The sequence below is a fragment of the Pleurodeles waltl genome, chromosome 6, assembly GCF_031143425.1.
Source record: "Pleurodeles waltl isolate 20211129_DDA chromosome 6, aPleWal1.hap1.20221129, whole genome shotgun sequence".
Lineage (NCBI taxonomy): Eukaryota > Metazoa > Chordata > Amphibia > Caudata > Salamandridae > Pleurodeles > Pleurodeles waltl.
In genome coordinates, this window is record NC_090445.1 from 79,940,702 (window position 1) to 79,961,109 (window position 20,408).

General features: G+C 48.6%; 1 non-coding gene across 1 annotated transcript; it reads left to right on the forward strand.

Moving 5' to 3' along the window:
• The first annotated feature begins 1,069 nt into the window (after nt 1-1,069).
• Nucleotides 1,070-1,142, forward strand: TRNAK-CUU (transfer RNA lysine (anticodon CUU)). Its single transcript has one exon. It is a non-coding gene; the product is annotated as a tRNA-Lys (tRNA).
• Nucleotides 1,143-20,408: the final 19,266 nt, after the last annotated feature.

Below are 20,408 nucleotides of genomic sequence, written 5' to 3' on the forward strand. Positions count from 1 at the left end.
CTACTGGACATTTAAGTATGTGCCCAGAGACAGGTTGAGAGGACAGATGCATGTATGTACCAGAGTGAGCTCCAGAGAGACTGATGGGGACATAAGACTGGGGTAGAGCGAGAGATGGAGAAAGAGAAAGGTGCCTGTGTCGAGTCAGCAGCAGGGAAAATGAAACAAAGGGGCCTCCTGGGATAACCACACACTACTTCCTCACAAAGAACACACAGAGGGTGTGTGAAATGACATTGGCACAGCAGCCCGGCTAGCTCAGTCGGTAGAGCATGAGACTCTTAATCTCAGGGTCGTCGGTTCGAGCCCTACGTAGGGTGTGATGCTTTTTAAAGGCTTCTCCATTTTCAGGTTTAACATTAACTCTCACCTTTTTCAGATATTTCGCTGAGGCTTAAAACTACACACACACACACATCCTGCAGTTTGCCTCACGATTCCCAGAGGACTCCACACAACGCAGCACTTCCCGCCCTGGGAGGCGCCGCTGGGAGCGGTCCTAGGCCGAGCCTTTCCTGCGCCCTTTCCTAGCCTGAGCCACCCGTGCTTACAGCGAGCTCGGAGTCTGCTCCGGTCCGTCCTGCCCTCCCCCCCCCCATCCTTTCAAAAAGAGGAATTTAAGGTCTCATCCCCGCTGGTGTCATGATTAAAGTTGGTATGAAAACTACTTTATGTCAGCAATCGGGATTTGATCACAGGACTGGGGAAGATATTGCTCTTGAATGAGGCATCTTACACCGCTCGGCCATTTCGGCAGCCTCCGGAACACAGCTCTGGAGGCTGACTGCCACCTCACAAAACAGGGAGAGTTCACACTGTTCTCTACTGGACATTTAAGTATGTGCCCAGAGACAGGTTGAGAGGACAGATGCATGTATGTACCAGAGTGAGCTCCAGAGAGACTGATGGGGACATAAGACTGGGGTAGAGCGAGAGATGGAGAAAGAGAAAGGTGCCTGTGTCGAGTCAGCAGCAGAGAAAATAAAACAAAGGGGCCTCCTGGGATAACCACACACTACTTCCTCACAAAGAACACACAGAGGGTGTGTGAAATCATATAGGAACAAAAGCCCGGCTAGCTCAGTCGGTAGAGCATGAGACTCTTAATCTCAGGGTCGTGGGTTCGAGCCCCACGTTGGGTGTGATGCTTTTAAAAGGCTTCTCCATTTTCGGGTTGAACATTAACTCTCACCTTTTTCAGATATTTCACTGAGGCTTAAAACTACACACACACACATCCTGCAGTTTGCCTCACGATTCCCACAGAACTCCACACAACGCAGCACTTCCCGCCCTGGGAGGTGCCGCTGGGAGCGGTCCTAGGCCGAGCCTTTTCTGCGCCCTTTCCTAGCCTGAGCCGCCCGTGCTTACAGCGAGCTCGGAGTCCGCTCCGGTCTGTCCTGTCCCCCCCCCATCCTTTCAAAAAGAGTAGTTTAAGGTCTCATCCCCGTTGGTGTTATGATTAAAGTAGGTATGAAAACTACTTTATGTCGGCAGCGGGATTTGATCACAGGACTGGGGAAGACACTGCTCTTGAATGTGGCGCCTTACACCGCTCAGCCATTCTGGCAGCCTCCGAACACGGCTCTGGAGGCTGACTGCCACCTCGCGAAACAGGGAGAGTTCACACTGTTCTCTACTGGACATTTAAGTATGTGCCCAGAGACAGGTTGAGAGGACAGATGCATGTATGTACCAGAGTGAGCACCAGAGAGACTGATTTTTTTTTTTTTTAATCTCTTTATTGAACGCAAACTGCACACATCAATACAATAGCTGTACGTTATTTTGCAATACATTTACATACTTGTATAATTTTACACAGCATTGCCACTACGAGAGGTGTGAAAAAGAAAGGAGGGGAGAGGGGAATTGGAAGAGGAAAGCAGGGATATCAGGAAGGGAGAACTTTAACAGCTAATCTTAATAATGCGAGAGAGTTAAGGGCGTTGTAAAAGGAGAATACAGTGACATTTAACATGCGAGCTGTTATTAGGGCTGATTGCAGCTTACGGGGTCTGGCCAGACATTGACGATATCCGTATCTAATATAGTAATCAGTTCAGGGGTGTAAAGAGTGTCTGTGGTGTTGACGGGTTCAGGGGCAGGACTATTTTACTTGTTGTGATTGTGTGTTACAGGCATGTATAAGCGTGTGGGGAGTGATTGGGCACAGGTAAGAGATGTCTTTCGAGGAAGAGGAAGGATAATAGTAATGAGTGTGTTTAAGGACAAACCGAAGTTGCTGCTGTGCAGTCCCGGCCTTAACAGCGTCAGCACAGGCTGTGGTGTACCATGGGTTGAGACCTGTTCATTGGGGATACATGTCGTCTCTGGCCTCCATTGCAACCACGAATGTGTCCCAGACCTCCGGGCCAGCTAGGATAAGACCTCGGTGTTGTAGCAAGTGAAGTGTCTGGGCTTCAGCCTGAGAGCGGCTATGTAATCACGTAGACATGTCGCGTGGGAAGGAGCATGTGGAGCTTTCCAATGTATTGCTATCAAGCGTTTATACACCACAAAAGCCAGGTCGATAAACCTGTGCGTATGTTTGTCTGCTTTAATACGCTGTCTTATGCCGAGTAAGCAGGAATCAGGAGTGGGCACTAGGGTGTGGGATGAGATCTCTGCTGTGACCTCCGTCACGCGTTGCCAGGCCGAGTTTATGGAATGGCACTTCCAAACCATATGATAGAAGTCAGCTGCTGGTGTAGCGCATCTAGGGCATGTTGGTGTTGTATGGGGTTAGATTTTTTGGATGCGGGCTGGTGATAAATATGATTGGTGAAGATAATTAAATTGAGTGTACCGTAGGCGAGGATTACGGGATATTGATTTGATTGTTGTGAGGGCAGTGACCCAGGTCTTCTGTGGTAGTGGGGTAGGAAGGACAGCGTCTCAACGAGCCTTTGCGTTTGGCAGTGTTGTGCATATTGCTTCCAGCAATGCTTTATATAATGTGGTAATAATGCTCTTGAGCTGCCAATAGTTAGTATAGTGGTGAGCAGCGAGGATTCGGGAGGTTCCAAGTCTTCTGCGCCCCAGATCTTATTGAGCAATAGCCTTATGGCATTAAATGTTAGGAAGGCTCCATTTTGCATAGTGCCTGCAGTTACCAGTTCAGCGAAAGTGCGCAACGCGGAGCGAGAGTATAAGTCACCCAGTTGGAGCATGTTCATTTCGCATGTATCATGGTGTATTGACAGGATTTGGGTATCCAGCAGTTGAAGTAGTGGCAGCAGAGGCGAGTAGGGGAAAGATGTGGGCTTAGTTTGGACATATCTGCGCCAGCAGAATCGGGCTGCCTCTAGTAATATTAGTCTGGGAGAACTATTGGGGGTGCTAGTTAGTATCGAGAGTAGCAGCCTCTGTGATGGTATATGTGTCTGTAACATCCTGCTTTCGGCCGACGGGGTGTCACATAGCCATGTAGACAGCCATGATAATTGGGCGGCTGCATAATATCTTTCGAAGTTAGTCATTCCCAATCCACCCATCTCCTGCGGATGTTGCGTTATTGACAGCGCCACTCTGCGTCTGTCTTTACCCCAGAGTAAATCCGTTAGTATTGATTGCAGCTTATTAAAAAAGGAACGCGGTAAGCACAGCCGGAGAGCTGTAAAGTAGTATAGAAACCTTATAAGGATAAGCATTTTGGCTATCGCCACACGGCCCATTGGAGACAGGGGAAGTGAGCTCCAGAAGGGGATTGAGCCGCGAACGGAGCCAAGGATTCTGTCTATGTTTCCTTCTTTTAGATCCGTGATAGAGTGATAAATCTGCACACCCAGATATTTAAAGGTTATATGTGACCAGGGCAATTTGTATTGCGGTAGCGACATATGGTGAGCTACCGGGGACGGAGAAATGGGGAATATGCTTGATTTGGACCAATTGACGTGCAGTCCGGAGGCGATAGCGAAGGAGTCCAGTAACTGCAGGGCCTCAGCCATATAGGCTGAATGGTCGTGCAGATATATTAAGGTGTCATCTGCGTACATAGATACGACGTGGTGGGTGTTAGCCTCCGGTATACCCCATATGTGTGCATAGCTCCGTAATTTAATCGCTAGTGGCTCCATAGCAATAGCGAACAGCAATGGGGATAATGGGCAGCCCTGTCTGGTGCCTCTGCCTATGGGGAATGCTTCAGAGATAACTCGTCCATTTTTGACACGGGCAGTGGGCCTGGAGTAAAGCGTCCTGATCCAGTTAATGAAACCGGCACTAAAGCCGAACGCTTTAAGAGTGTGTAGCAGATAGTTCCAACTAAGTGTGTCGAATGCTTTTTCTATATCTAAAGATAGGGCCACTGCTACCGAGTTTGTATTACTGTGTATTATGTGTAAGAGTCTCCTAATGTTCAGGAAGGTGCTTCTGCCAGGAATAAAGCCTGATTGATCATGGTGTATCAAAGTCGATAAATAAGGGAGGAGACGGTTTGCGAGTATTTTACCTAATAGTTTGCAGTCTGTGTTCAGCAAGGAGAGCGGCCTGTATGATTTGACATCTAGAGGGTCGCGGCCTGTTTTTGGGAGGACGACTATCAGTGCTTCGCTCATTGAGTTCGGCAATTGTAATTTATGGTGTGCTTCGTTGAATACTTCTGTTAGTGGGTGTAATAAAAGGGAAGCATGGGAGTTTTATTACGTGCTATTTGTGATAATGCAAGGCGCACCTCTTCAATAGTAACGGGGGCATCTAGAGTGGCGGTGTTGTCAAGGATAAGTTGACTTTGGGGGACCAGGCTTAGTGTGTTGATAATATGTTGCTCTGGAGGTGGTGGAGGAGGCGTATATAGGGTCCAATAATATGTGGAGAAGGCATTGTTTATGCCTGCTTGGGTATTAACGATTGTGTCAGGATTTAGGCGTATTGTGCCAATGGGTGTTGGTTGTGATGGTTGCCGAGTCAGCCAAGCTAATAATCTACCAGATCTGTCACCTTCAGCGTGTTGTTTGGTCATATAGTGTCTGTAATCGTGCTTACCCAGTCTGTTGTCTGTCTCCTTGTGAGAAGCCCTAAGCAGATGTAGAGCCTGATTACAACTTTGGAGGAGGTGTTAATCCGTCCCAAAAGTGACGGTAAAGTGACGGATATACCACCAGCCGTATTACGAGTCCATTATATCCTATGGAACTCGTAATACGGCTGGTGGTATATCCATCACATTTGGGACGGATTAACACCTCCTCCAAAGTTGTAATCAGGCCCGTAGTGTTGCTAATGCGGGTTCGCTATTATCGTTTCTGCATTGCGGAGCTTTATTTCTAAGTCTTGTAATTCCTTAATGAGTACCTTTCTGACCCCTACCGTGGCCGAAAGGCGGTGACCCCTTATCACCACTTTATGAGCGTCCCATTCTATGGCACGGGATGAGGTTGTATTTTTATTTGATAGAAAGTAATCGGTTAAACTTTTGGAGATATCTTTTTGAAAAGGAGGATCTAGGAGGGCTTCTGGTTGCAAACGCCATGTTGATATCCGAGTTTGTATGTGTCCCCATGCCAACGTTAGGCATAATGGGTTGTGATCTGATATTGTGCGTGCTAAGTATTCGGATAAGCATATTTTGTGATTAACGGTGGCGGATACAAAGAATATATCTATCCTAGTATGCAGTTTATGGACTGAGGAGAAGTAAGAGTACTCGCGGTGAGTGGGGTGATGCACCCTCCATATATCTCTTAGTCCATTATTTGACGCCCACTGCGCCAGAGATTCTGAAGCACGATTGGCGGGGCTGCAATGAGTGGGGGAAATGAGCGATCCATGTGAGTGTCTAGGACGCTAATAAAGTCGCCTCCCCATATGCTTTCCAATGTAAGGTCGCTAAAGTTGCCAGTAGTGAGCGTGGATAAGAAGTCGCGCTGGTTCGAGTTTGGGGAGTATAGTGCGACCAGGGCTATAGGGACCCGTCTAGGGTGCCTTCGAGTATTACATATCTACCGTTTGGATCACATTGCGTGCGGGAGGACGCGAACGGGACACTAGGTGCTATCCAGATGGCTACTCCACGAGCAAAGGATGAAGTAGTGGTGGCATATAATTGCCCCTTCCATTTTGAACGTGTGGTGTCTAGGATAGATTTGGTGAAATGTGTCTCCTGTAGGAATGCTATGTGTATTTGATGTCTTGTGAGAAAGGCGTGAACCCTTTGACGTTTCCGAGGATTTGCCATACCCTTAACGTTCCAAGTGAGTGTTTTATATTTTAGGGTTCCCAGGTGTCTATGAGTGGACATAGTGGTTTTGTATGTGTTATATGATCGTGGTTGTAATTATCTGATGACCCGGTATTGACATTGTTATGGGACTCAGTCGGTGTGACTGGCCGACAATCAAGAAACAAGCTGTGAGCTGTATTTTTGTTGCTACACTCAGCATCCCTTGTGTGTTTGCTGCTGTTTTTATATTTGGCCCGCCTACTATAAATCCCTACTCCTAATATAGAGGTGCACACTAAAACAACATACAACAAATAAACTATTAACATATAGAAAATAATACCGGAAAAATCCAGTGTGAGGTAATTGTCCATATGGAGCAGGGGGGTGCCAGTTGGCGTTGATGCAAAGGTACTGTCTTACCCTGCCCGAGTTTCGCATAGTTTAAGAGGCGAAGAGCGTCGGACGGGGGACACCCGTTGACTGCTAGACCACGTGTAGGAGCCTCAAAGAAGCTGCGATGGAACTTTTAGGCTTCAGGTAAGCTAGACTGATCATTCTTCAGATGTCGTCCGCTGTGCGTAGTGTGAGAAGAGAGCCACATGTGGACTAAGCTGAATTGGAGTTTAGAACTTGTTCCTGTTCGATTTCTGTTTGCGAGGGTGAGGCGGCGGAGGGAGCATTGACAAAACTGGATGTTGTTCGGAGGAGCCGAGAGCGCTCGGATTTTGCCTGCTCAGGTGAGGGTCTGGCTCCCTGTCTCTTGCGTTGCTTTCGGTGCCTCGTGGAGAGAGATCTATTGTCGATTTGAGTGCTTGCGTCCGACGGGTCAGCTAGGCCTTTGGCGTGTAGCCAGGTCCAGGCATCTTCCGGAGTGGTGAAGAAGAAGGAGCGAGATTCATCCTGTATCCGAAGTCTGGCTGGGAACATCAGTGCGTATTTGATATCGTGTCTGCGAAGGCATACCTTAACACTGTAGAAGGAGTTAAGTTTTTTTTGCACTTCTGCTGTAAAGTATGGATAAGCTGTTATCGTGGCATTTTCGTAGCACACTGGGCCTGATTTGCGGAATAGTTGGAGGATGAGGTCTCTGTCTCAGTAGTTAAGGAGTCTTATTATAAGAGGGCGTGGTTGCAAACCAGGTGCTGGAGGTCTGCCTGGAATTCTGTGTGCCCTTTCTGAGAAGAACTTCGGGATATTGTTTTTAAGGATTGTGTCTATAAGCCATTGCTCAATGAACAGTTCTGCGCTTAAGCCCTCAGCACGTTCAGGAAAACTGACCAGGCGTATGTTGTTGCGTCGAGACCTGCCTTCTGCGTCTTCTGTTCTGCGCTTTAAGAAATCAACTTCTGTTGACAGTTGCGATAGCTGTAGTTGCAGGTCTTTCATAGAGCCAGACAGGGGCGCCGTGTCTTTTTCAAGTTCGGATACTCTATCGGCTAGAGCATGTTGATCGGTGCGAAGGATATTGAGGTCCTCTGTTACAGAGCCTATTTTGGCTTCCAAGGTGGTCTTAGTGTCTAGAATGGCTTGCAGGATTTTTTTTAATTGTGAAGTATGTGATTGTAAAGTTAGTTCCAGCTTCTGTAATGTTGATTGCGCAATGGCGTGCGCTTCCGGATGGGATGTTGTAGTATGGTCCATTTTGGTGAGGGGTGCACAAGTGGTTTTTGGCTTCACCATTTGAGAAATGCAGCAGTGGCTGTGATTTTAGTGTTGCATTTGGGGCTCCTGCGGCAAAAGCTACCAGATCGAGTGTTGTGGCAAGCCGGTCGCCAGGGGCTCACGTCTGGCGATTAAACGGAAAAGGAGCAGCTAGAAGCGTTGACTATCTGCTTGAAGAGACTGCAGTTGGCGGTGTCAGCCGGATATCGCGTTGCAGAAGAGGCGTAGATATGGCGTTTCCAGATTAGGTGGAGGCAATATTTGTGCTGGATGTTAAGGGTTTCTTGAAAGAAATGTTTAACTTATTACGGGATTGCAAGCTGACGAGTATCGCCAGGGGGCACCACTTATATTTTAATCTGCGCTACTTGTACTCCAGGAATGTGTTCGCAGTTTATTCTGACTCTGCCGCTACCTTCTTGCACCTATTACATTGTCTTCGCTAGTTCTAGCACACTTGGTGCCCTAGGGGGGGCACCGTGGGGCTTGAGGTAATGTTGTTGCTCAAATGCCGCCAGTCAGTGCACCAGATATGCAGCACGTTTAAGGGGGGCGCTTGTGCAGTTTAGTTTACTTTGCTGGCTGGTACAATATTACTAAGCCGCAGAAACTTAGTCCCCCCGAGGTCCGAGGCACCTAAGATGGCGGCTGTCGATCTTCCGAGTGTTCGATTATGCCTTTTTTCCCAGGCCGCCTCCCACGCCGTCAATGACGTCTGTGTTAAATTTCAGATGTCCCGGATATGGGGCATAGCTTCACGACAGAGCGTGGGCGCCCGATGGGTGCCCGCGGTAGGAGTATGGTCCGTTCTGATATACGCGCTCCGGCGCAGCGTTCCGCGGAGCAGGGACGCTTGCGGGAGGACTCGGCCGGCCCTGTGCACGCCGAGCGGCTCCCCGCAGGCCAGCAGGCAGCTCCGGCGCACACGACGGGGTCGCGGCGGCGAGCCCTTACCTCTTTTTAGTGGCGGCTGAGTCCAAGCACGGTTCCGGCAAGCGCGGCCCGCGATCGGCTGGGCTAGGCGGGCCGCGAGGCAGGCGCCGACCACGGCGGTGTTCTTTCTTTTTCCCTTACTCCGGAATTGGAGCGTCTCAAAAGGCGCGGACTTGGGTGATGGTGCAGCACTTCGGGGTCCCACGAACGGCCTCCTCACCCTGCCCCAGGGAGGGCTAGGTGCTTAGCGTCAGGATGATTGTACGGGCTGGGCGACGGAGCTGCGGTTTATGCTGCTGCTCCGATCGCCATCTTGGCCATGCCCCCGAGCTCCAGAAAGACTGATGGGGACATAAGACTGGGGTAGAGCGAAAGATGGAGAAAGAGAAAGGTGCCTGTGTCGAGTCAGCAGCAGAGAAAATGAAACAAAGGGGCCTCCTGGGATAACCACACACTACTTCCTCACAAAGAACACACAGAGGGTGTGTGAAATGACATAGGCACAGCAGCCTGGCTAGCTCAGTCGGTAGAGCATGAGACTCTTAATCTCAGGGTCGTGGGTTCGAGCCCCACGTTGTGCGTGATGCTTTTTAAAGGCTTCTCCATTTTCGGGTTTAACATTAACTCTCACCTTTTTCAGATATTTCGCCGAGGCTTAAAACTACACACACATCCTGCAGTTTGCCTCACGATTCCCACACAACGCAGCACTTCCCCCCCTTCGGAGGCGCCGCTGGGAGCGGTCCTAGGCCGAGCCTTTCCTGCGCCCTTTCCTAGCCTGAGCCGCCCGTGCTTACAGCGAGCTCGGAGTCCGCTCCGGTCCGGCCTGTCCCCCCCATCCTTTCAAAAAGAGGAGTTTAAGGTCTCATCCCCGCTGGTGTTAAGATTAAAGTATGTATGAAAACTACTTAATGTCGGCAGCAGGATTTGATCACGGGACTGGGGAAGATACCGCTCTTGAATGTGGCACCTTACACCGCTCGGCCATTCCGGGAGCCCACAGCAGGTTTCTGGAACACGGCTCTGGAGGCTGACTGCCACCTCGCGAAACAGGGAGAGTTCACAATCTTCTCTACTGGACATTTATCACAACACCCTCAGCAGCACGGGCCTCCTCAACAGACATCAGGGAGACGCTGCTGCAAGACGGGCATCGAAGGACCAAATGTTTAACAATAAACACCAGCACTTCAACCTTCTTCATCACACACCCAACCCCAATGCTTTTACAGCACATACCACGGCTTGCTCATTCAAGGACGCGTCAGAAAAGGCATATCACATCAGGAACTAGAAAAATCATTGTCTAATTTACCCATCTAGAGCAGGTGTCAGACCCTAAAGGCCACAGAGCCCAAGGCTGCCGCTTAATATTACACAACTGCCCTTAATAATCCACCCTTCCCCTTCAAACCCGGCACCAGACCTTTCTGGGACATAAACATAAACGTCATTCATGGCAAATTCACTGCCAGGAACACAGTGGCAGCTCGTCCTTATGGACTTCAGTTTGGGCTCCACTCTTTGTAGTCTGTCAATTTTTTTATTACACTAATAGTGAAAAATAATATAGTATTCACTATTAGTGTAATAAAAATGGAGTACAGTTAGCTGGGATATGCCTGTCCATGGCAGCTGAGGTAAGTAAAAAATGCTTGTAAATGTCTATTGTGTGCATGCTTGCGGGTGAGAGGGTGTTTATGTGAGAGAGAATGTATGCAAGTGTCAATTTGTATGTTTTTATAAGTATGTGTGTGTGAGTGAAAGTGGAGGTCAAAGGTCGTGTGATGTCACTTCTGCTACCCCCGGCATTTCAGTGAATTGCCATTCATGAACATAAACCAATGATTTAATATCATTTCACTGACATCTCCGGTGAGATATTCTAGTTCAGACATCTGGAACCCAGATCTCTTGGAAGAGGCATCTGGCACTGAAGTCACAGTAAGAGCACAGCCGTTGGCATCTGCTGTACCAGACATTTATGCCACAGGCATCGCCTCTTTTTAGCAGAGATAGCAGCATGCAAATGTTTCACAACAGACATCTTGAGCATACTTCCCGAAACAGCTATCAGCAATGCCAGATTCTCTATCTCACATTCACAAGTGAGAAGAATGTCACAGACTTACGGTATAAACTGTCCCCTAAGCCACATCTAAAGGGACTGTTCCCAGAAGGTTCATCACTAGTGAGATATTTTCGATTACAAATCAAATGTTGCAGTAAAGACATCGCTGATGGCATCTGCCATGAGAGCCCGATGGCAACGCATCCTGGGTCAGACATACTTTATGGAGCTCTAGAAGAGACACATAGATTTAAACGCCTCAGAGTAGACACATACAGCACACAAGACAAAACAACTATTACATATGTAATATTGTCACCGGCCATGTAGTATAGAGGATTCTTGCAAAGACATCAGGGGTTAAATGTCACACAACAGATGTTAGCACGTCAGACCGTAATAAGTAAACTTACAAGGGGACGCGAGTAGGTCGATGAACCTTTTGACTAACGCTTGAGATGTTCCCACCATAAAGAAACAATACCAACACTGATCAATAACCAATTTGTCAATTTCAACAATAATCAATAACATTAGTAATCATTAAAAGTCAGTAATTGACACACCATGACCTCGAAGCCATGAATAACCACACCTTTATTTAAAAGTTAGGATGTTTATTTCCCTATATTAACAATGCTAATGTCATGGAGGTTGTCCTCCTCAGGCCAAAACAAAAAAGATAATGACCAGGCATTGTTTTCCTGTTATTTAGAGACATTGTTCTTTTTCACTTTCATTGTCAGAAAGCCTGGAAACTTCCCTTCCGATGATGCTGGGTATAATTATATAGCAAAGGTGTGGGTAATTGTTATTACAGATTTATTGTGTGATAATATAAGACTTTTTCCAGCCATTACAGGGGTGAAACTCTTCAGTTATCAGTATTGGGGATATTTACAGGCCTATGCTGAGAAAATGTGTGGCCTATTTCTAAACACTGTGTGGGTAAAACTGTCCTCCTCTCGGGGTGATGAATGCTTTGCTTATTTTCATACCATCCCTGATGTAATGTACAGTTTGTACCCAGTCACTACACAGGTATAACCAGGCAGATCTCTGGATGGTGAAGCTTTGGTTACATTCCCTATCTCCGTAGCCAGATCAGTGTAGCAATGTAAGGTTGTTTTGAAGTCAGATTATATAATCCAAAACTAACTTAAATAAAAAGGTTTTTGTAGAATCTTGGGTTGTCCTTATATTGATTGACTGTCTTTGAGGAGCTGTTTTCAAAAAGGTCTAATATATCCTAGAGACTGTGCAGTGAGGCAAAGTGTATAGGGGGATAGCGCAACAATGCATCCAGTGCAATAAGACTAAGGTGGGGTGATGGAGCACCCTTATCTTCCCTTCGAGAGGGTCCCCTCATGTATTGTTACAGCACCGGCTCCTGGGAAGCATTTCATACCTTTTCAAGGCTAATTATTGGATGTGAAAAGCTGCAGAGCCAACGCAAACTAGACTCTAGGAACTTCAGGCATGGAAAATATAGATTTCTAAAAGTTACTTTTCCTTAATTTCTATTAAAAATCCGACCCCCACCATTGAATTGGATTTTTATTAACTATTAAAATAGTTGTTTACATTTTTTGGTAACTAGTTCCATCCCCAAAATATAGTATTAGTATTTTAATCTGTACTCTGGTTTTCTAAATAGGACAGCTAGGCATCCCACAGTGGAAAATGGCTTGTGGGTGCTAATCACTGTAAGGACATGTTATCATTAAAGTTCTACATGCCCTATGGTTAAATACCATGTTCCCTGTCTAGCAGACTACAACACCTACATTGGGATGAGTTGTTAATATTTAAAAGGGAGGTTTTTACTTATTGAAAGGGTTTATTTTGACTGATTGAATGGCATCTTCCATATGCTACAGTCAGGCTATAATGATGAGCCTGAAGCCAGGTTTGCACTGTCACTGTAGTGGATGTCACAATATGTGCTGCATAGCACTAGTGACATTTAACTTCCATGTCTTTGGTACACTTTGTACCATATACCAGGACCTTATTGGCAAGTTAACTATGCCATTATCAAGTATGCCAATTCAACCATGTTCAAAGTGGGAGCACAGGCACTTTACTACTTAATAGCAGGGGTAAACTGCACAGAGTTCTAAAACCAGCACAAATATAGGGTCCATTGTAGTGACTATGCAGAAAAGGCAGATATTCTACAGTTCACATCTATATTGTAGCTCTCTGCATGTCGCCAGTTTGCCCTGCATCAGTCTGCGCCACTGATACTTCATATCAGTGCTGCGGCTGTCTGCATAGTACGAGTCTACCCTGCAGGTTCCTATGATACTTCACATCAGTGCTGTAGTTATCTGCATTGCACCAGTCTGCCCTGTGCCAGTCTGTATCTTGACACTTAACATCAGTCCTGTACCTCTCTGCATTGCACCAGTCTGACCTGCACCAAGCTACCCCTTTAATACTTCTACACATCCTGTGTGCAGCACTTTGCATTACACCAGTCTATACCTGCAATGCTTCTTGACTACCCTGATATAGCTCTTTGCATTGTGCCAGTCTGCCCTGTGCCAGTCTGTATCTGCGGTGCTTCTTGACTGCCGTGGTGTACCAGTCTGCCCTGTGCCACTCTGTACCTGTGATGCTTCTACACAGCCTTGGTGCTCTTTCCACTGTGCCAGTCTGCCCTTCTGAGTCAGTTGCTGTCGGGCCTCGCAAGCCAGTGGAACTCTGTGTGTTGTCCAGTTAATCCTTCACTCTCTTCAGCTGTTGTAGCTCACTGTAGCAAGGCTGTGAGGCGCTATGGGGTCACTCTGCTCTTCACACTCTCTCTGACAGAGTCTGTGCCTGTGTCCCTGAATATAATGGAAGGTGGAAATGTAACTGAGGCAGAAAAACAACTTTGTCTTGTTTTCACAGACACGTATTTGCGCTATGAACCGCCTCCAAAGCTATTTATCAGCCCAGGGTGACAGACTGGAGTGGGTATTAATGGTTGGTGGAAATGCACACAGGGCGGGCTGCTTCAGAATCTTTTCATTCAAGTGAAGACACTAACGCCTGAACACAACCCTTGCATACATTATGCCTGGCGCAGGCATAATGTGGCGCAAGGGGTTACAAAGTGGCAGAATGCATGCTTTGCTCCACTTTGTAAATATGGCATGGGTGAAAATGCCACCTTAGCACCACACTTGATTTAAAACTGATGCAAATGTGGCGCAAGGTGGCAGTGGGGGCTTCTGAAACCTGGCCCAAAGAGAGACAGCCTGCTGTAAGCAGAAAGAGAGCTGCATGTATGTAAGCAGAAGCTGGTCCAGAGCGACAGGTGGCTGGATGCAGGGAGACAGATGAGTGTAGTGTACCCAGAACAATGGCAAAGAGACAAAAGCATCTGCAAGTATGTGCCCAGAGACAGGTTGAGAGGACAGATGCATGTATGTACCAGAGTGAGCTCCAGAGAGACTGATGGGGACATAAGACTGGGGTAGAGCGAGAGATGGAGAAAGAGAAAGGTGCCTGTGTCGAGTCAGCAGCAGAGAAAATGAAACAAAGGGGTCTCCTCACACTACTTCCTCACAAAGAACACACAGAGGGTGTGTGAAATGACATAGGCATAGCAGCCTGGCTAGCTCAGTCGGTAGAGCATGAGACTCTTAATCTCAGGGTTGTGGGTTTGAGCCCCACGTTGGGGGTGATGCTTTTTAAAGGCTTCTCCATTTTCGGGTTTAACATTAACTCTCACCTTTTTCAGATATTTCGCTGAGGCTTAAAACGACACACACACACCCTGCCGTTTGCCTCACGATTCCCACAGGACTCCACACAACGCAGCACTTCCCGCCCTGGGAGGCGCCGCTGGGAGCGGTCCTAGGCCCAGCCTTTCCTGCGCTCTTTCCTATCCTGAGCCGCTCGTGCTTACAGCGAGCTCGGAGTCCGCTCCGGTCCGTCTTGTCCCCCCCCATCCTTTCAAAAAGAGGAGTTTCAGGTCTCATCCCCACTGGTGTTATGATTAAAGTAGGTATGAAAACTACTTTATGTCGGCAGCGGGAATTGATCACGGGAGTGGTGTAGATACTGCTCTTGAATGTGGCGCCTTACACCGCTCGGAAATTCCGGCAGCCTCCCGAACACGGCTCTGGAGGCTGACTGCCACCTCGCGAAACAGGGAGAGTTCACACTGTTCTCTACTGGACATTCAAGTATGTGCCCAGAGACAGGTTGAGAGGACAGATGCATGTATGTACCAGAGTGAGCTCCAGAGAGACTGATGGGGACATAAAACTGGGGTAGAGCGAGAGATGGAGAAAGAGAAAGGTGCCTGTATCGAGTCAGCAGCAGAGAAAATGAAACAAAGGGGCCTCCTGGGATAACCACACACTACTTCCTCACAAAGAACACACAGAGGGTGTGTGAAATTACATAGGCCCAGCAGCCTGGCTAGCTACGTCGGTAGAGCATGAGACTCTTAATCTCAGGGTTGTAGGTTCGAGCCCCACGTTGGGCGTGATGCTTTTTAAAGGCTTCTCCATTTTCGGGTTTAACATTAACTCTCACCTTTTTCAGATATTTCACTGAGGCTTAAAACGACACACACACACATCCTGCAGTTTGATTCACGATTCCCACAGGACTCCACACAACGCAGAACTTCCCTCCCTGGGAGGCGCCGCTGGGAGCAATCCTAGGCCCAGCCTTTCCTGCACCCTTTCCTAGCCTGAGCCCCCCGTGCTTACAGCGAGCTCGGAGTCCGCTCCGGTCCGCCCTGTCCCCCCCCATCCTTTCAAAAAGAGGAGTTTAAAGTCTCATCCCTGCAGGTGTTATGATTAAAGTAGGTATGAAAACTACTTTATGTCGGCAGCAGGATTTCATTACCGGACTGGGGAAGATACTGCTCTTGAATGTGGCACTTTACATCGCTCAGCCATTCCGGCAGCCTCCGGAACACGGCTCTGGAGGCTGACTGCCACCTCGCGAAACAGGGAGAGTTCACACTGTTCTCTACTGGACATTTAAGTATGTGCCCAGAGACAGGTTGAGAGGACAGATGCATGTATGTACCAGAGTGAGCTCCAGAGAGACTGATGGGGACATAAGAATGGGGTAGAGCGAGAGATGGAGAAAGAGAAAGGTGCCTGTGTCGAGTCAGCAGCAGAGAAAATGAAACAAAGGGGCCTCTTGGGATAACCACACACTACTTCCACACAAAGAACACACAGAGGATGTGTGAAATGACTTAGGCACAGCAGCCCGGCTAGCTCAGTCGGTAGAGCATGAGACTCTTAATCTCACGGTCGTGGGTTTGAGCCCCACGTTGGGCGTGATGCTTTTTAAAGGCTTATCCATTTATGGGTTTAATATTAACTCTCACCTTTTTCAGATATTTCGCTGAGGCTTAAAACTACACACACACACATCCTGCAGTTTGCCTCACGATTCCCACAGGACTCCACACAACGCAGCACTTCCCACCCTGGGAGGCGCCACTGGGAGCAGTCCTAGGCCGAGCCTTTCCTGCGCCCTTTCCTAGCCTGAGCCGCCCGTGCTTACAGCGAGCTCGGAGTCCGCTCCGGTCCGTCCTGTCTCCCCCTCATCCTTTCAAAAAGAGGAGTTTAAGGTCTCAACCCCGCTGGTGTTATGATTAAAGTAGGTATGAAAACTACTTTATGTCGGCAGCGGGAATTGATCACGGGACTGGGGAAGATACTGCTCTTGAATGTGGCACCTTACACCGCTCGGAAATTCCGGCAGCCTCCCGAACACGTCTCTGGAGGCTGACTGCCACCTCGCGAAACAGGGAGAGTTCACACTGTTCTCTACTGGACATTCAAGTATGTGCCCAGAGACAGGTTGAGAGGACAGATGCATGTATGTACCAGAGTGAGCTCCAGGGAGACTGATGGGGACATAAGACTGGGGTAGAGCGAGAGATGGAGAAAGAGAAAGGTGCCTGTATCGAGTCAGCAGCAGAGAATATGAAACAAAGGGGCCTCCTGGGATAACCACACACTACTTCCTCACAAAGAACACACAAAGGGTGTGTGAAAAGACATATGTACAGCAGCCCGGCGAGCTCAGTTGGTAGAGCATGAGACTCTTAATCTCAGGGTCGTGGGTTTGAGTCCCACGTTGGCCGTGGTGCTTTTTAAAGGCTTCTCAATATTCGGGTTTAACATTAACTCTCACCTTTTTCAGATATTTCGCTGAGGCTTAAAACTACACACACACACACATTCTGCAGTTTGCCTCACGATTCCCACAGGACTCCACACAACGCAGCACTTCCCGCCCTGGGAGGCGCCACTGGGAGCGGTCCTAGGCCGAGTTTTTCCTGCGCCCTTTCCTAGCCTGAGCCGCCCTTACTTATAGCGAGCTCGGAGTCCGCTCCGGTCCGTCCTGTCTCCCCCTCATCCTTTCAAAAAGCGGAGTTTAAAGTCTCATCCCCGCTGGTGTTATGATTAACATAGATATGAAAACTACTTTATGACGGCAGCAGGATTTGATCACGGGACTGGGGAAGATATTGCTCTTGATTGTGGTGCCTTACACCGCTCTGCCATTCCGGCAGCCTCTGGAGCACGGCTCTAGAGGCTGACTGCCAGCTCGCGAAACAGGGAGAGTTCACACTGTTCTCTACTGCACATTTAAGTATGTGCCCAGAGACAGGTTGAGAGGACAGATGCATGTATGTACCAGAATGAGCTCCAGAGAGACTGATGGGGACATAAGACTGCAGTAGAGCGAGAGATGGAGAAAGAGAAAGGTGCCTGTGTCGAGTCAGCAGCAGAGAAAATGAAACAAAGGGGCCTCCTGGGATAACCACACAATAATTCCTCACAAAGAACACACAGAGGGTGTGTGAAACAGCATAGACACAGCAGCCCGGCTAGCTCAGTCGGTAGAGCATGAGACTCTTAATCTGAGGGTTGTGTGTTTGAGCCCCACGTTGGGTGTGATGCTTTTTAAAGGCTTCTCCATTTTCGGGTTTAACATTATCTCTCACCTTTTTCAGTTATATTGCGCTGAGGCTTAAAACTACACACACACACACACACACATCCTGCAGTTTCCCTCACGATTCCCACAGGACTCCACACAACGCAGCACTTCGCGCCGCTGGGAGCGGTCCTAGGCCGAGCCTTTCCTGTGCACTTTCCTAGCCTGAGCCGCCCGTGCTTACAGCGAGCGCGGAGTCCGCTCCGGTCCGTCCTGTCCCCCCCCCCCCATCCTTTCAAAAAGAGGAGTTTAAGGTCTCATCCCCGCTGGTGTTATGATTAAAGTAGGTATGAAAACTACTTTATATCGGCAGCGGAATTTGATCACAGGACTGGGGAAGATACTGCGCTTGAATGTGGCACCTTACACCGCTCGGCCATTCCGGCAGCCTCCGGAACACGGCTCTGGAGCCTGACTGCCACCTCGCAAAACAGGGAGAGTTCACACTGTTTTCTACTGGACATTTAAGTATGTGCCCAGAGACAGGTTGAGAGGACAGATGCATGTATGTACCAGAGTGAGCTCCAGAGAGACTGATGGGGACATAAGACTGGGGTAGAGCGAGAGATGGAGAAAGAGAAAGGTGCCTGTGTGGAGTCAGCAGCAGAGAAAATGAAACAAAGAGGCCTCCTGGGATAACCACACACTACTTCCTCACAAAGAACACACAGAGGATGTGTGAAATAAAATAGGCACAGCAACCCGGCTAGCTCAGTTGGTAGAGCATGATACTCTTAATCTCAGGGTTGTGGGTTCGAGCCCAACATTGGGAGTGATGCTTTTTAAAGGCTTATCCATTTTCGGGTTTAACATTAACTCTCACCTTTTTCAGATATTTCGCTGAGGCTTAAAACTACACACACACAGATCGTGCAGTTTGTCTCACGATTCCCACAGGACTCCACACAACACAGCACTTCCCGCCCTCGGAGGCACCGCTGGGAGCGGTCCTAGGCCGAGCCTTTCCTGCGCCCTTTCCTATCCTGAGCCGCCCGTGCTTACAGCGAGCTCGGAGTCCGCTCCGGTCCGTCCTGTCCCCCCCCAATCTTTCAAAAAGAGAAGTTTATGGTCTCATCCCGCTGGTGTTATGATTAAAGTAGGTATGAAAACTACTTTATTTCAGAAGCGGGATTTGATCACAGGACTGGGGAAGATATTGCTCTTGACTGTGGCGCCTTACACCGCTCAGCCATTCCGGTAGCCTCCGGAGCATGGCTCTGGAGGCTGACTGCCAGCTCGCGAAACAGGGAAAGTTCACACTGTTCTCTACTGGACATTTAAGTATGTGCCCAGAGACAGGTTGAGAGGACAGATGCATGTATGTACCAGAATGAGCTCCAGAGAGACTGAATGGGACATAAGTCTGCAGTAGAGCGAGAGATGGAGAAAGAGAAAGGTGCCTGTGTCGAGTCAGCAGCAGAGAAAATGAAACAAAGGGGCCTCCTGGGATAACCACACAATAATTCCTCACAAAGAACACACAGAGGGTGTGTGAAACAACATAGACACAGCAGCCCAGCTAGCTCAGTCGGTAGAGCATGAGACTCTTAATCTGAGGGTTGTGGGTTTGAGCCCCACGTTGGGTGTGATGCTTTTTAAAGGCTTCTCCATTTTCGGGTTTAACATTAACTCTCACCTTTTTCAGGTATTTCGCTGAGGCTTAAAACTACACACACACACATCCTGCAGTTTGCCTCACGATTCCCACAGGACTCCACACAACGTAGCACTTCCCGCCCTGGGAGGCGCCTCTGGGAGCGGTCCTAGGCCGAGCCTTTCCTGCGCCCTTTCCTAGCCTGAGCCGCCCGTGCTTACAGCGAGCTCGGAGTCCTCTCCGGTCCGTCCTGTCCCCCCCCATCCTTTCAAAAAGAGGAGTTTAAGGTCTCATCCCCACTGGTGTTATGATTAAAGTAGGTATGAAAACTACTTTATATCGGCAGTGGAATTTGATCACAGGACTGGGGAAGATACTGCTCTTGAATGTGGCACCTTACACCGCTCGGCCATTCCGGCAGCCTCCGGAACACAGCCCTGGAGGCTGACTGCCACCTCGCGAAACAGGGAGAGTTCACACTGTTATCTACTGGACATTTAAGTATGTGCCCAGAGACAGGTTGAGAGGACAGATGCATGTATGTACCAGAGTGAGCTCCAGAGAGACTGATGGGGACATAAGACTGGGGTAGAGCGAGAGATGTAGAAAGAGAAAGGTGCCTGTGTCGAGTCAGCAGCACAGAAAATGAAACAAAGGGGCCTCCTGGGATAACCACACACTACTTCCTCACAAAGAACACACAGAGAATGTGTGACATGACCTAGGCACAGCAGCCCGGCTAGCTCAGTTGGTAGAGCATGAGACTCTTAATCTCAGGGTCATGGGTTCGGGCCCCACGTTGGGTGTGATGCTTTTTAAAGGCTTATCCATTTTCGGGTTTAACATTAACTCTCACCTTTTTCAGATATTTCGCTGAGGCTTAAAACTACACACACACACACATCCTGCAGTTTGCCTCACGATTCCCACAGGACTCCACACAACGCAGCACTTCCCACCCTGGGAGGCGCCGCTGGGAGCGGTCCTAGGCCGAGCCTTTCCTG